Source organism: Carassius gibelio, chromosome A1, assembly GCF_023724105.1.
Source record: "Carassius gibelio isolate Cgi1373 ecotype wild population from Czech Republic chromosome A1, carGib1.2-hapl.c, whole genome shotgun sequence".
In the NCBI taxonomy this organism is placed as follows: Eukaryota; Metazoa; Chordata; class Actinopteri; order Cypriniformes; family Cyprinidae; genus Carassius; species Carassius gibelio.
The window spans coordinates 23,106,443-23,123,234 of record NC_068371.1 but is presented as its reverse complement, the minus strand read 5'-3'; the positions used below and the strand labels follow the sequence as shown (position 1 = coordinate 23,123,234).

The 16,792-nt window shown below is 38.3% G+C and overlaps 1 long non-coding RNA gene across 1 annotated transcript; it reads left to right on the top strand.

The window, feature by feature from the left end:
- Positions 1–6,348: 6,348 nt before the first annotated feature.
- Positions 6,349–9,040, top strand: LOC128016096 (uncharacterized). The gene is made up of 3 exons (XR_008184071.1): positions 6,349–6,503; positions 6,764–6,866; positions 8,997–9,040. It is a non-coding gene; the product is annotated as an uncharacterized LOC128016096 (long non-coding RNA).
- The last annotated feature ends 7,752 nt before the right edge of the window (positions 9,041–16,792 follow it).

Below are 16,792 nucleotides of genomic sequence, written 5' to 3'. Positions count from 1 at the left end.
AAATTCACATAAAAAAAGTCATGAATTTATTTTGATTTACAGCCTCCCTACATCCCAGGTGATCAGCCTGGTTCTCTTATAGCTGCCAGTCATCTGTTCCTTAGTGCCACTAATTTGCCTTCTCATCATGTCTGTTTTTAATTGACCTGATTCATCAGCATATCATGAGCAATGAGGCAGAGCTCCCAAAAGCTTGCCAGACCTTGGCACAAGTCCAGAAGATGTTATTTTGCTCAGTCAGACCCCAGAAATGAACTTAACAGTTTTAATTTGCACTTTCAAAATCCTTGGACCAACTCAGCCATCACATATTTTGGCATTCAGCAGCTGTGCTTCATACTCTGACCTCTTGACCCGAAATGGATGTCAGTGTTCTTCTGTTGTCTATTCAGTTGTCCAATGGAGAGAAATAAGAGTGTGTTTAACCATGTACTTCAATTTCTCTTGGTTTCTTTGGTCTGGACCAATGGAAAAATATATATACACTTACTTTTAATCCTGGTTTGCTTTGTGTTCACACTGTCATTTTTAACATCATACCTTAAAAATACAAAACAAAAGGCATGATAGTTAAAATCTGATTGGACAGCTTTAATGATGTATATTTTGCCAATTTACCAAACATCTAAAACAATGGAAATCTGTTGCAAGAAGACAATGGTTCCGATGACTGTACCAAACTGTACTGGGCAACACAGTTCCTATAATGAAAAGAACCAGGTATGCTTGAGCATTCTGTCCATTTTATTGTCATATCTTGTGACATCAGGTGCGGTTTTTGGTTCATTTAGATGTCTTTGGTGCATGTGTCATTCATATATTGCTAAAACCACACAGTGTGAAGCACAATTTTCAGGGGGTTTGGGTCCACTTGTTTGGTATGCACCATAATTCGGAAGAAAGTGTTCAAACTTTTTCAAATGAAGTGCACTAATAGAGCAATCACACCACAAATTGTTTTAATCGAACCAAAATTGCCTAAAAGATTCAGGGTAAAACTAGGGGAACTCTTTGAGTTCCTGAACAATAAAACAAGGACCTTCATGAGGAACACAAGCAACAGTTAAGGAAATCCTTTGAAAATATTATACATTGTTTTCTTCAATTAACTTTGTACTTGTTGTTGTATGTTGTTAGATTCATTAGGTTTCTAAAATATACACTTGGGATAGGGTATTTTAAAAAAGGCGTTTAATTACAGTCAATACTGACCAGCAAACCAGTGTTTTAGATACACAAAGAGGTCACACACTGCTGAAAATGATCCAATTAAATGGGTGAAAGCTCACTTTTGCCAAAGATACACAAAGACTAAAAAAGTAATGAAAGTTTTAAGTGTTTATAGCATGTTATAGCTGTTGAGGTAATGACTACCTGGCCTCTGGACCTTTATGTGACAGTCATCAATGACACCAATGATGCACTCAAGATACTGGACACTGGATAACACTGAAAAAACACTGGACACTAAACACAGGAAAATACTGGGCTTAAGTAACTGGAAGTAAACAAGGATAATCAGGGGAACACAGGTGAATCAATTGAACAGAATCAGACACAGGAGAAACTGGGTCACGGGGAGCACATGAGGAACAAAACACAACACAACAGCAACACAGAGAATTTTTTACTTAAACAGCAAGTTTTATAAAAAAATATTTAGATCAAATGAATAATTAAAACAGAGATCTGTTTTACAAAAATGATTGCACAGCCCTACAACATCTGTTCTATCTTTACTTAAGTGTATAGACTCTTTATACCTCCTTGCCTTTATGCATGTTAACTCTAAACATGACTCAAGAACAACTGGCTTTCAAGAAAACTGGCAACTTTGTGAAAACAAAAAAGAGCAATGCTGTGAAATATACGTCATCCCTGGTATTCAGTGATTTTGGAACATCATACAATTTAGAAAATCAAATAGTCTTTAAAACAAAATTTGTGTCATTGTGATAGGTAGATGTAGATGCTTTAAAAAAGGATTTTGGTCAAGTTCAGGCAATTTAAGTATTTATTAAACAAAATCTATGAAATGTAACATGAAAATGTTCACCCTTTTAGGGACAAATGAACAAAAGATCATACTTTCTTGATTAAACTCACCTACCAGTAACTTTCTAGTGATGCTGAAGACCTTGATTAGCTTGTTCAGAGTTGAGAACCCCTCATGCACTGTACATTATCTTAAGAAACTCATATCCCTTTGTCAGTTTGAAAGCTTACCCAATATTATCAAGTTATTATTCTCTCCAAGTAAGTGATGTCAGCTTTGTGATTTAATAACAACTTTGTTTTGCCAGCTTTCATTTGAAGTAAAGGTCAAAATAAAAGAGTGGACAACTTGACAGACACACTAAAACATTTATTATAATGTTAAATTAAAAATAGAAAATATCACTCATAGCAGTGCTATGGCATTTATCATGGGGAGATAAAAATGTTCATATTTGATTGTTTAAAATGAAGCTGTCACGTTTAAAAAAGTTAATTTTCTGCTTTTTGCTTTTTTTTATACTTTTTTTTTTTTTTTACTTCTTTTGCCACTACTGTTATTCAAAATAATAAAGTATGATTTTTATTACTTGATGACAAATTCAATCTGTACTTGAATTAATATGGAACTGTTAAACAAATTGGGTATGTCAAATCAAATGCAGAATATGTTTATATAATAAAATGTATAAAATGGTCATATTGCCCACTGACTGAAAAATAATTCCCCAAGCTATTAAAAAGCCCACTTAACGAGGCATTTAAATATCTTTCTCCATACTCTCTTTCCTCCTCCTACACATGCACAATCCCTTAGCTTTCTACTTGCATCATGTGGCACCATTCATTCATTTTTAATGGTAGGTTGGTCAGTTAGATATGTAGTCAGCTTAATTAAGAGTCATATTAAATGGGCTATATAAAGCAGGAGAGACTGTTATGACCGCAGCTGAAGGGTGATACTTTCTGTCTTCATGCGGCCTCTCAGTCAAAACCTCCTTCTGAATCTGCTGTGGGAAAAATGCCCATGACAGAACTGTAAAACCAGTCTCAGATCAGCAAAAGAACTGCTTCAACCCATTACTTTCAAGTGATGGACATTAAACCACGCTGGACTGTGACTGACCTTGCTTATGAGGAGTTCAGGATCTAAGGCCAGACTTAACTCAGCATTCCTTTAAGGCAGGATATTTGGACAGAAATTTTGGTATGAGCTCAGTGGGATGGGGAGTTGGTACTATGGGAAGGTGTTTTCTGAAAACAGAAAGGTGGTGCACATCTACGTTGGATCTGAGCAATATATATATATATATATATATATATATATATATATATATATATATATATATATATAGAAGAGGTTGGCTGCAGAGGCTTCACTGGAATCTCCACACAGCGTTTCATTAAGACTGTGAGTGTCAGAGGCCCCAAGCTGCAAAAGGCCCAAAAGATCTGGCGGAAAAGGCATAGCAGAGGAGCTTTAGGCTCTGACTATGCAGAAAAGACAAGCCTTGGGGAAGAGCCAGATCCTAGGGCGGCTGCTCCACCACCCAGAGATGTTCCGGGATTAAAGGAGCGAAACATCTAGAAAGGGCTGGAAAGGGTGGCTCCCAGCTGACGACTCTACAGCTACCCAAACGGCACTGGTGGAAGGGCATCTGAAATAAATGCCTAGCGAGTAGCCTCAGCTTTGCTTACATCTATATATATATGAATCATCAAAATTTGATATATGGCATTTAATCATCAGTGACCATTTTATGAAAATGACGGCCTTGCTTCTTTTAATAGCCGATATAGGCTCCGGCGGTTTGGACTTTCAGATCAAGTGAAACAAAACGATAATCACATGAACATAATCACAGCCGGACTCCAAGACTAAGCTTGATGTCCAATCATTCTCCCTTTTGTGCTGGGATGTCAGCAGATCTGTGACTAGTGGTGGGGGAGAGATTATCAAACGCGGTATGTTCCTGCTGCAGCTTCTCTGCTGTGCTTTTTGCTCTTCTTCTCTCTGCTAGATTATGCAAAGCAGGCCTATATTCTCCCTTTGAAGTGGGGTGAAGCTCGACACAGCTCAGCTGCCTCAGGGACAGCCTGCCAAAATAAGCAAGTAAAAAAAAGACAGGGTTCACACGGAGGTCAACATAATGGCTGTCACGGTCGAGGTCAGCTGATGCTGCATATGTTGGTTTTATAAAGACTGTGTCCAAAACAGCTGGCAGCTGCTCAGTCAGTCAATGACTTAACAGGCAAGGTTTTGTGCATGAAAGCACTTTACATCCTGATGAAATTATTTCCATCAGGCATCCAAGACACCGCAATGTCATGATCTAAAATAAATTTTAAATAGATTTAAGTGAGCGTTAAATGAAACCTCTGCAGTGAATGAGTGCTGTCGGAATGAGAGTCCAAACATTGATAAAATAAATCACAATAATCCACAAGTAATCCAACTGATGGACTCCAGTCCATCAATTGAAGTGCCCTTGTTATGCCTTTAATATTGCCTTTCATGCAGTGTGTAATGTAGCTGTACATGAATGCAAACTATCTGCAAAGTTGTAAAACCGAAAGTGCATAATAAATAAAAGTTACTGTTTCCCAAAAGAAAGAATTGACCGAAATAAAGTAGTCAGTAATTTGAATCCCACTTCTGCAATAGCTACACATGTCACAGGGTGACACATTTGCATAATGTCCTCCTATGTTCTACGTTGGACAGCTGCGAACCACTTGACCAGCCCTCAAACATTGTAGCAAGTGAAAGTAAATTCGTTTTATTTTCACCTCAAAATAAAGAGGCTGCTAATAATCAGTGGTTTAAATACTTTTTTGTTCCCACGGTACCAAAGCATTACAACCCTAATCTTTTTTTGTGTTCCTGTCATTTTACTGATGACAGCTTCTCCAATCTCAAGGAGTTCAACACAGGATTCGCAAAATGCTTGCTCTTGAAAGATGGCTCAGTAGACTGTTTATTTGGACCAGCTGCTCCACTGAATCTCAACCTGTGAGTATAATTAATAATTTATGTTAATATTTTCTGTTGAGCATTAAAATTATATTATATATTAATTATAGTGATATCAAATGCATATTTTGAAAAAACTAAATCATTTTTTGACCTTGCGTGTGTATTTGTAATCCACACATCCATCATGAAGAGTGTGTGTGTTTGTTTGTTTTTACTTCAAACCATTGCTTATAGCTAAGATGAGACATCTTTTTTTATTATTTTTAAAAAGTCTGAATCAGGAGAAAGATATGGACAAATCAAACACAGTTTACAATATCTGGGAATGTTGATGTGAGAGAGAGAAAAAAAAGGATGTTTTTTTTGAGAAAACAATTGTTATATTTTTAATACACTTTGTATTAAATATGTAAGAAAAAAGTATGTTATATTAATATTACATTTTACTTGATGTTATATTCAAGTAAAATATTATAGTTTACTTGATGGTTATACCATTTGCCATTTTTTGGAAAATGTATTTTCAAAACCATAAACAGCCATTCATGTCACATTATTTGTCATCCAGACTCACTCTTGCTTTTCTCACCCAATTTTATGAAAGAAAAAAAATTGATTCAATAAATATAGGTTACTGACACATTGCTGCCTACTGCCTATTGCAGTAAAGTACTGAAACAGCCATTGTTTTGAATTGATACACATCTTTATGGCATGTGCTAAGCTCCTCATACAAAACCATCAAAGCAAACCAACCCCATGGAGAAGAACTTCCTGTGTGTCTCTCTTGGCACCATTATCCGTGAATACACACCCATTTGACATTACAACGTTCTGGAGAGACACTTTGAAATCTTTGCCTGTCTGCCTCATAATTAGTCCCATAAGCAACAGAGCAGAATGTGTTTGAAGTAATTAACAGGCGAGATGAAGTTGACTCATTAGAGCTGTTTCACTTGTGCGTTCGGTCATGTCTGTTATCACAGAAACTGATCGTTATATTTACTGGGTGGTTCTGATATCTAATAAAGGGTGACAGATGACTTCTATTCAGATTAGCTAGAAATGTCTGTAATTACGGTTTCACTGTCAGTGTCAATAAAATAAAATGATCTTATTAGTTGCATCCATATGTAAAATATGAAAATATGAAAATTTTCATACATTTATATAGTCACTGAAACATACATTATTAATGCATTTGTCAGGCTTGTGTTGTGTTTTGTTCCCCATGTGCTTTATGCCCATATTTGGTTAGTTTCCTGTTCCTGTCCTGATTATGTTGATTCTATTCCAGGTGTTTCCCGTTCATTCTCATCCTCTCTTCTTTTCATGTGTTTAAATAGTGTTCCCTGTGTTTAGCATTGTTTATGTCTATGTGAGTTTTCTTTGTTTTAATTAAACTTCTCCGGATTGATGTACTCCTCATCTTTCTCTGTTCCTTGCACTCCATTCACTAGTGCACCTGTGACAGAATACTGGAACACAAAAAATGACTGCAGCTGAGGATGCGCTGTGGGGTCCACAGCAGGTGAGACTGTGTTGACCACAGTGTGGTCTGAGGTTGGAACAATATGTGTAGGGTTTTCTTGCGCTATCTAACCGGGTGAGCTGGTACGATGCCGCTCTAGGTGCGAGCTTCCTGCTGGAGTTGTATGATGAGATTTATTTGCTGTGAATGTCTGACTTTGATTTTTGTATTTTGTGAGGATGCGTCTAGTCAGGCTTGTGTGCTCCCAGTGTTTATGCCCAGATTTGGTTGTTTCCTGTTCTGATTGTTTTCTATTCCAGGTGTTCCCTGTTTTTCATTGTTTCCCAGGTGTCTCGTCATGTGCAAATGTTAATCCCTGTCTTCAGTTCAGCATCCATTATTGCTCCTGTTTACATGTGCTAAGTGAGTGTTCTCTGGATTTATTCATCTCCCTATATTCCTTGTTCTCCACTCCATAGTACACATGTGACCATATTAGTAAAATTTGAGAATTATTGCTTTTAAACACCTGCAGATACTTTACTCCGATTTAAACCATATAAAATATTTTCTAATAAAAATACTGGGAACAAGATTGAAATATGGCAACATAAATGAGACCTGACAAACACTGAGGGAGAGCTGAGGACATATAAGCATGTAGCAAAAAAAGAACTGAGGCAACTAACAAAACAACAGGTGAACAGAATGAACCAATTAGAACACAAGAAAACCAGGTTAAATCAACAAAATGGAAACAAGACATACATGTTTAATAATTTAATTTTTTTGTTTGAACTGCTGTGTAAACATTAAATGCTAACACATCCGAGTGGGGAAAAAAAAAAGCTCACAAGGCCTCCTAATTGGGCATGCTTGCAAAATATAACTACAATAACATAAGACAAAAACATCCCAAATATAAGCTATGCCTCAGTGAGCATAGGCACACATACACCGACATTATTGGCGCTGTGACTATATTTCCTCTATAAGCAGAGCCAGGCCAGTCATAAACAGAACCCCATTAACACTGGGTACTGTGTAGCAACCCGCGGAGTTGGCTTGGTATCTGCTGTGCAGGACAGGCTAGCAATCTGAACATCAAACAGAGAGAGAGAGAGAGAGAGCATGCAAAGGGTGAAACCAGATTAAATCAGATATCAGTATGGGTCGCCAGCGCTCCTTCGACCACATGAGGTCAAGATGGTTCAGCTACATATGATCTGAAGTGGAACAAAAGTATATTTACACACAGTGGTTAATCTGGTTCTCTGCACACAGAGTTCAGTTATTAACATAAGTGACAGCATTTTACAACTGGTTTGACTGCAAATGAAAATTGAAAAAATGACAACTAAATCATTTATTTTTTTATCTATTACAGTATTTCCCATACATTATACAAATACAGACTACCAACTTTAATTTGGTTAGAATTCTTCTGCCCCACACCCTGACAGGTCTCAAATGTATCTCACATTTAGTCTTGTCATGATTAGTAAAAACGTGACCAAGATATGTTTTGTTATACTTTGTGAGAACAAAGTCCGAAAGCAATTTTGGAAAAAACAAAATCCTGTCCTGGCAAAATGATCAGAACACAACGAGGGTTAACCACAAATTTTTACATTTTTCCACCACAGAGCAGCAGTATAACAAGCATGAAAAAAGGAGATTTCAGTTCTGTGAAAGACCATCCCAGAGGGGAACTACATGTGAAGGAAGCAGTTGTTATTTGTACTTTGGAGAATACAGTTTAGTCTAGCACATTAGCAAAAAGTAAAAGCTTAAATTTGGTTGAACTTGTTCTCTCGCTCAATCAGTTTCCTCGTATAACAGTGGAGAATTTCTCGACTCATCACAGGTGTGCACGCTTTTCTTTCCTCACAGTGACATTATTAAAACAGCAGACATGGGGAGCTAGTGTAAATGTCAGTGGCTATTTTAAAGTTTTATATTTCTCAGACCAGCAATGGACTCTTTACGGAGTACGCTTTTACATTGCCAGTCCCCCCCCCCCCACACACCTCCCCTTCTTTTCCTCTCTTTCTGAGAGGTAATAATTCATATCTTGCACAAGTGAGCTACTCACTGATTTGAAAGGGCAAGCGGAGCCAAATGCAAAAAAAATGACACCCTCCATCCTGGTGTTCTGTCGAAGTTTGTTCCCCTTAGTTCTGTCTTACCAATGGTAGCCACCATGCAAACAGCATAAAGAGTGTGTGCTTGTTACACTTTTCATGACATTATAATGTTTATTATATATTTAGATATTGGTCGCAGGATAGATAAAAAAATATCTATATTTAAAACTTTATAATCCATAATCTTTCTTCCGCTAATGGTCATACGCACGTTCACGAGAGAGTAGCGTTCCAGCGGATGATGTAGGACGTAGCATAAGCTCAGGTGAGATGTGACGAATGCAGAAGCAGAAAGGAAAGAGCAAAACAATACACCGCTCATGACAAATGTCAGAGGATTTCGACATAAGCCTAGAGGAGACTGGTGTTCCTTTGCTAAACAAATGAAACGTTGCTTCCTTTGCAGCTATAAACCAAAGAAGATGAGCATATTCTCAACAAAGCTCACGCATTTTTGATGGTCTCCTTGTTATCAGTATTTTGAGCCAAATTAAGTACAGAAATCAAATGTTGAACAGGGTAAAGTTTAAGGGTAGAGACTCACATTTTGTGTGCAAATCAATGGTAGACAAAAACAGAACATATAATCATGTGCAGTATAAGAAAGTTCTTATACTGTAAACAAGATAGTAATATCCATTTGAAAGCATGTGAAGGGCACAACCATCTAAAGGTACACACAAGGGTCTGATAGCATGAAATTTTGGACCTCCATGCTGTTAAAAAGGCAAAACCCTTGTAGTACATCGCACGGAGAACACAATATTTAGAGTGAAGCATGCTGGTTGCAGCATTAGGCTTTGGGGAGGCTTCTCTGCGGCAAGGATTGGAAAACTCATAAAGTTAGGAGTAAAAATGGATGGAGCCACGTATAGTAGAATCCCTGAGGACAACGTGAAGCAATCCGCAAAAGCACTGAAATTTGGAAGACGATTCATCTTCCAACAGGGCAATGACCTAAAACATACCACAACAGAGCTTGAGCAATATTGCTCTGAAAGAATGAGCAAAAATTCCATTACCAAGATATGCAATACTGACAGAATTGGAGGCTACAGAGCCTCACAACCGTAATCCTGCCAGAGGTGATCCAACCAGCTTCAATCTTTGAATACTTGAATATTTAAACTGGGGGTCAAAAGGTTTAGAATTCAGATTTTTCTGCTCACCAAGTCTGCATTTACAGTAGAAACTGTAATATAGTGAAAAGGTATTAAAATTGAAAGTAACTTTTTATTTGAATAAACTGTAAAATTTTCAGCAGCAATTATTCCAGTCTTCATTATCACACGATCCTTCAGAAATCAATGTAATGCATCCCTGTTGAATAAATGTATCATTTTAAATCATACTCCAAAATTTTGAATGTAGTGTTTCACAATCTCCACAAAAATATTGAGCAGCACAACTGTTTTGAATCACACAGTATCGATAATAATAAGAAATGTTTCTTGAGCAGCAAATTAACATATTATAATTATTTCTGAAGGATCATTTGACACTGAAGACTGGAATTATGGATGCTGGAAAATAATTGTAATAATATTTCACATTATTATTATTATTATTATTATTATTATTATTATTTTATTATTAAAATTAAAACTGATTCCAAAATTATTCCAAACTTTTGAACTCCAACTGTGCATATTCAGATGCAGCTTTTTGTTAAATAAACCACCTGAGATGCAGTTTTAAATCTAACAGCAACAAGCTTCACTATTAACATGACCTCTTGAGACAATGCTAATGCACAAACAGTGTACTCTGAAAACTGTTTTAATACAAATAAAGCTGCAATGATGCTGCTACAGCACTATTCCTTAAACATACACAACTTGTCTAAAAGTGCAATCTCATTTTCATACATCATATTAATGGTAAACATTAGTATACCAAGTGTGCTCTTCCATGATTCAGGAAAACTCAAAGTTTTATTAGACACAATTTGTCATTGACCTCAAAGGCTGACAACAGCAAAACTCCTCAAGCAGTTCAGCTGAGATGTTTAAAAGCACTTATGCAAAAGAGAAGAGACCTGAGCCCACATTCATTACTCAAACCTTGTTCAAGTGTTACGTTCTGAGATTTCAAAACAGCTTTCACTTCCCAGAGATCATATTAAATGGTGCTTCAGCTGGAGGGTTGCTAGAGATTAGCTTTCCTGCCTAACGTGGGCTGTTTTCAGCTGTAAATTCAAAGTTCACAGGTTCTTGATCCGTAAATTAGCATATTAGATTTATTTCTGAAGGATCATATGATGATGAAGACTAATTAAAGGATGGTTAAAATTCAGCTTTGCATCACAGGAATAAATCACATTTTAAAATATATTCAAAGAGAAAATAGTTATTTTAAAATGTAAAAAAAAAATATTTCATTTACATTTTTAATATATTCTTCACAGTCAAGAAACACATACAGGTCCCAAAGTTTTACCCTTTTGCGGTATCACTAACTGTCCCAATGAAGGATGAAGGTGGGCAAAGCCAAAATGATCAGACAGGGAGTCTATTAAGTGTTGCTCCAGTTCCAGAAGCTTCAGAAGCTGTTAGAAATATTGTTTCCAAATGAAGATTTCAAACATTCATGTTAATTTAATGTTAATAATGGCTGTTTTTGTTTATTATTATTATTGGTTGTCTGGTGTGTATGTATATATATATATATATATATATATTAGTAGTGCTGTGAAAAAAAATATCATGATAAATCACATTCAGAACACAAATATATACACACTGTATATAATTTTAAAATATGTATATGTATTTACATGTATATATTCATATTCATATAATTTATAATATATATACTACTGGTCAAGTTTGGGATCTGAAAAATTTTCAATGTTTTTTTTTTTTTTTACAGGAGTTTCTTATGCTCACCAAGGCTGCATTTCTTTGATCAAAAATACAGTTAAAAAAAATAAAAAAAATAAATAGAAATATGAAATATCATTATGTAAAATGCTTTTTTAAAAATCGATTATAATCTGAATTATTTTTGTGTTGCAGCGCTGAATTTTCAGCATCATTACATTACTTACAGTTTTCAATGTAACATGATAATTATAAAATGCTGATTTATTATCAGTGCTGGAAACTGTTGTGCTGCTTAATATTGTTTTAGTCCCTGTGATACTTTTTTCAGGATTCTTTCATCAATAAAAAGTTAAAAAGAACAGTATTTATTAAAAATAGAAATATTTTCTAACAATATAAACTACAGTTCAAAAGTCTGGGGTCAGTAGATTTTTATTCTTTCTTTTTTTGAAAGAAACTAAACATTTTATTCAGTAAGGATGTTTTAAATTGTTTGTAAAATAGAAGTAATAGCAAAGATGTTGTCAGAAAATATTTCTATTTTGAATAAATGCTGTTCTTTTTAACTTTTTATTCATGAAAGAATCCTGAAAAAAAAAGTATCACAGGGTCTAAACCAATATAATAAATCAGCATATTAGAATGATTTCTGCAGGATCACATGACACTGAAGACTGGAGTAATGTTGCTGAAAATTCGCTACGTCACAGGAATAAATTTGATTTTATTGTATTAAAAAAAAAAAAAAAAAGATCATGTAACACTTTATACTGGAGTAATGGCTGATGGAAATTCAGCTGTGCATCACAGAAATTAATTATATTGTGAAAGATATTAAAAACCACTATATTGTATTTATAATAACATTGAAATAACTGTTTTATCAAATATTATATATTGTTCCCCAACCAATACTCCTGTATAGGTCATTTGTTGAGTATTGTCTCAGTTGAGTATTGTGTTATACGATGAGATGTGATCATGTGATCATGGGTATGATCCCAGAGAACAGACATGCTCATAAAATGTATATGCTCTATAAATCATAATTTTGCATGATTTCTGTGAGGAGTAGGTTTAGGGGTGGGGTTAGGTGTAGTCATTAGAATTAATAAGCAACCTTGTAAAATATGTAAAAATTACTGTGAGATTGGTGTAAAAAGTCCACACATTGCATGGTCGCTAGAGGAAGCTTAAATTCAAACGTAAATATAGGTCATAATAATGTGCTTGCACAAACAACCTATATGTTTGTTTTTTCATTGTAGGACAGGTTCCAGGGTTGTACATAAAATTTGTGATAAAGCCAGATATAGTTTTTGGTCATTAAACAGTTTAGAGTTTGTGTGTGTGTGTGTGTGTGTGTGTGTGTGTGTGTGGGTGCGCGTGTGTGTGTGTGTGTGTGTGTGTGCAGCTCCTTCTGTAAGACTTTGAGTTCTCTCCTTCAGTCACATGTCCCCTTGGTTGATATCAGGGGTATAAAGCCAACTCCGGTCATTAGAGCTCGGGACATCTACAAGCACCTGACACAGAGGGACGGAGCAACACACACAGACAAACACACATCAGAGAGCAGGTTTTAACTCTGCAGGGAGGAAAAAACAGGGTAAGAGACTGAAGGGGAATATTTCATGTTCACCCGGGGGACAGTGAACATAACACAAAGAGGAAAGCAGAAGGACAGCAGGGACCTGCCGGTATGGGCCTCATTAGCTCTTTAAAAGAACCAACACATTCACACCATCCTCTGTGAAACCGGCTGAACAAATAAGAGAGCGGCTGAAGTAGAGTGAGAGAGGAAACACTACACACACCTGGGGCCAATAATCACAAAACGCACCTGAGCTAGAATCTTCTACAGTGGTTATACAAACAACGCAAGCAGTAAGAATCTCCCTGAAAGATTCAGATGAGCAATACCAGCCATTCGTTGTGATATGGATCTCTCTCAGGAAATCCTGCTCCTCTTTCTCAGTTTCCTTTGAGACTACTCTCTCCTCATTAGAACTGGCTGAAACTGTCTTGTCAAGCTGACAATTGAGCCCCACTGTTTTTCTCCCTGCCAGCTTTGTATTAGAGCCTCTTAATTCCCTTTCTTAGCTCTGCTGCCTGTCTGGCTAAAAGAACGCCAGGGGGGGCACTCTGGAGACCGATGTCACTAAGGACATAATGGTGTAGAAAGACCCCCTTGGGCCTGGAAATGTAATCTAAGAACACCAACACGTTTAAGAGGAAGAGCCAAACCTGTTACCCTCATCTAAGTGCCAAAGCTGATACAGTGATTTGATTATGGGTGTCATTTGACATTTCGGTGTCTATAATCATCAGTGCTTGAATACCCTCCATCGAGGGTCCCGGGGATCTTAAGCATCTGTCCAATGTGAAAGGAGGTCAGTGAGAGTAAAACAACAACACTGTCACCTTCTGGTTGGATCAGTGTATCACAACCTTCTGTGGTTGTACTATATTCAGTGAATTATAAAGAAAACAACATGGACTCATTTGAAAAAAAAAAGTGCCTCTACCAACATTTTTGCACAATTAGGTTATCAAAAATAAATACATAAATTCCTATATATACTTAATTAGTGAATTATATACTATATATACTTCCATTAGTGGAAGTAAAACACCAACAACTTGCATTCCTTTTTACACAAATGATGATTACAAGAGCAGAATATTGATTAATAAAGAATTAACAAAGACTTAAATATATTTGCTTAGTTCATTGCACTATACTATGTTTTGACTTTAAAACACTTTTACCATAGTGTGAGATATATAAACTAATACAATTTGAAGTCTGCATCACACAACTTTCATATGATTAGCTTTTCTAACATAGTAAACTTGGTCAGAAGCTCACCTGGTAAACACTGCACTTGTGATGCAGGGAGCTCATGAAAATCCAATGAAACACAAGTCATGATAAAAGAGCTCAAAGCTCATGTAGAAACAAGATAAAGGGCATTTTTACCTCAGGTTTGCCTCTATTTATGCTTTCAGTTAAGTTAAGGTTAGGTTTAGTGAAGGTGGTACATTATTTCCCTATCATAGGTCACTTCGATGCTGCGGTGACGTCACCACGTATGGGAACACCTCCGGTGTGACGAATGTCTGAAGCCCTATACCATCCCGCCAATCCTATTGGCCAAATGGCGCATAGCACCACCCTACGCATGCGAACGCATGATATACCTGGGTGCAGCGCGCCATTTCGCTCAGATTTCATTCCTTCAGGAATAGCGAATCATCTGTGCCCTATCATCTCGCGTTCTCCAGCGATATTCTTCGAGCAGTGTTTAACTCCTCTTTCGCGGACGCGATGAGTCAACGAAAGGTAAGAGCCGTATATGGGTTTATCACAGGGAGGCACTCATGAGAGATTCGTTTGCAGCCTCTCTACATGTTCTCTCTGTGATAGCCTACGGCTATGGTAAAATAAAGAAAAGTATCCACGCTCTGGAGTCTATTTCTTCAGTCGCCTCGCGTCTAACCCACACCGTTCGCTTCTGCGGTCGCCGAGGCCCCGCACGAGGTGTTGGTTAGGGGCGATATGTGCGGCTTGACTATGAGTACAGTGATGCACTGGAGTTTTCCACTTGCTCGCTCTTCCCTACTCGAGCGCGTTAATCAGAGCAGTTTTGCTTTATACTATGTTGTCTAACCGCAGCTTCGAACTCAGAGTAGGCTCTGACCGGCATAAGCGGTTCTCTCCCTCCGAGCGGACAGGAGAAACGCGCTTCCCCTTCCTCAGTGTGCTATTATGTGGCTATTCGCGCGGTGGATAAATTACCCTTCTCACGGACCTCCACCAAGAGGTTTCGAGGTCCTGGAAGCAGCCTTATCAGCGCATATCACGAACGGCGCGGGTTTTTGCCACGATTAAGTGACATGGCGGACTGCTATTATATAGCGATGCCGTTTGACTACCTCTCTAGCCGAACGGATCGCGCCAAACTCCGCCGCGACCTAGTCTCGTCTAAGACGTATCGAGTCGTGTCTATTTCGGCAAATTTTATTCTCTTATTACGGCTCTTTACGAGAAGCCTCTCGTTCTTACCCCCACACTCTAACATTGACTGTCTCGCAGCACAAGCACTTCGAGCGTCACTGAACTGAGCTGTTATTTGAGCGCCCCTCAGACACTGCACTATTCAGCCTTCAGAGTCTGAGGGACGCCACAAGAGACTGGCGAATATGGCCAGTTTATGACGGCTCACACAGCTGCCGCGTTCTCGCTAGCGGCGTGGCCCTATGTTTATCTTGTTGGATTAAATCCTGCCGTGGACACGCTTCAGGTTTATACACAACGAAACGCAGCGAGTTTGACGCATGCATTTTCCTTCTATGTTTGATGGGGTCTGTGCCCTCCACTGAAGAGTGCTGTTGGATTGCTAATGCACATCCAACCCTCTCACTGCAGTCCCCACGCTCTAACATTGACTGTCTCGCAGCAAAGGCACCTCGAGCATCATTGGATTGAGCTATCATTTGAGCGCCCCTCAGACACTGCACTATTCAGCCTTCAGAGTCTGAGGGACGCCACAAGAGACTGGCAAATATGGCCAGTTTATGACGGCTCACACAGCTGCCGCGTTCTCGCTAGCGGCGTGGCCTAATGTTTTCTTGTTGGATTAAATCCTGCCGTGAACACGCTTCAGGATTATACACAACGAAACGCAGCGAGTTTGACGCATGCGCTTTCCTGCTATGTTTGCCAGGGTCTGTGCCCTCCACTAGAGAGTGCTGTTGGACTGCTAATGCACATCCAACCCTCTCACTGCAGTCCCCACGCTCTAACATTGACTGTCTCGCAGCAAAGGCACCTCGAGCATCATTGGATTGAGCTATCATTTGAGCGCCCCCTCAGACACTCTGCACTATTCAGCCTTCAGAGTCTGAGGGACGCCACAAGAGACTGGCGAATATGGCCAGTTTATGACGGCTCACACAGCTGCCGCGTTCTTGCTAGCGGCGTGGCCTAATGTTATCTTGTTGGATTAAATCCTGCCGTGAACACGCTTCAGGATTATACACAACGAAACGCAGCGAGTTTGACGCTTGCGCTTTCCTTCTATGTTTGCCAGGGTCTGTGCCCTCCACTAGAGAGTGCTGTTGGACTGCTAATGCACATCCAACCCTCTCACTGCAGTCCCCACACTCTAACATTGACTGTCTCGCAGCAAAGCCACCTCGAGCATCATTGGATTGAGCTATCATTTGAGCGCCCCCTCAGACACTCTGCACTATTCAGCCTTCAGAGTCTGAGGGACGGCACAAAAGGCTGGCAAAGATGGCCAGTTTATGACTGCTCATACAGCCGCCACGTTCTCGCAATGGCGACGTAGCCCGATTTTTATCTTGGTGAATC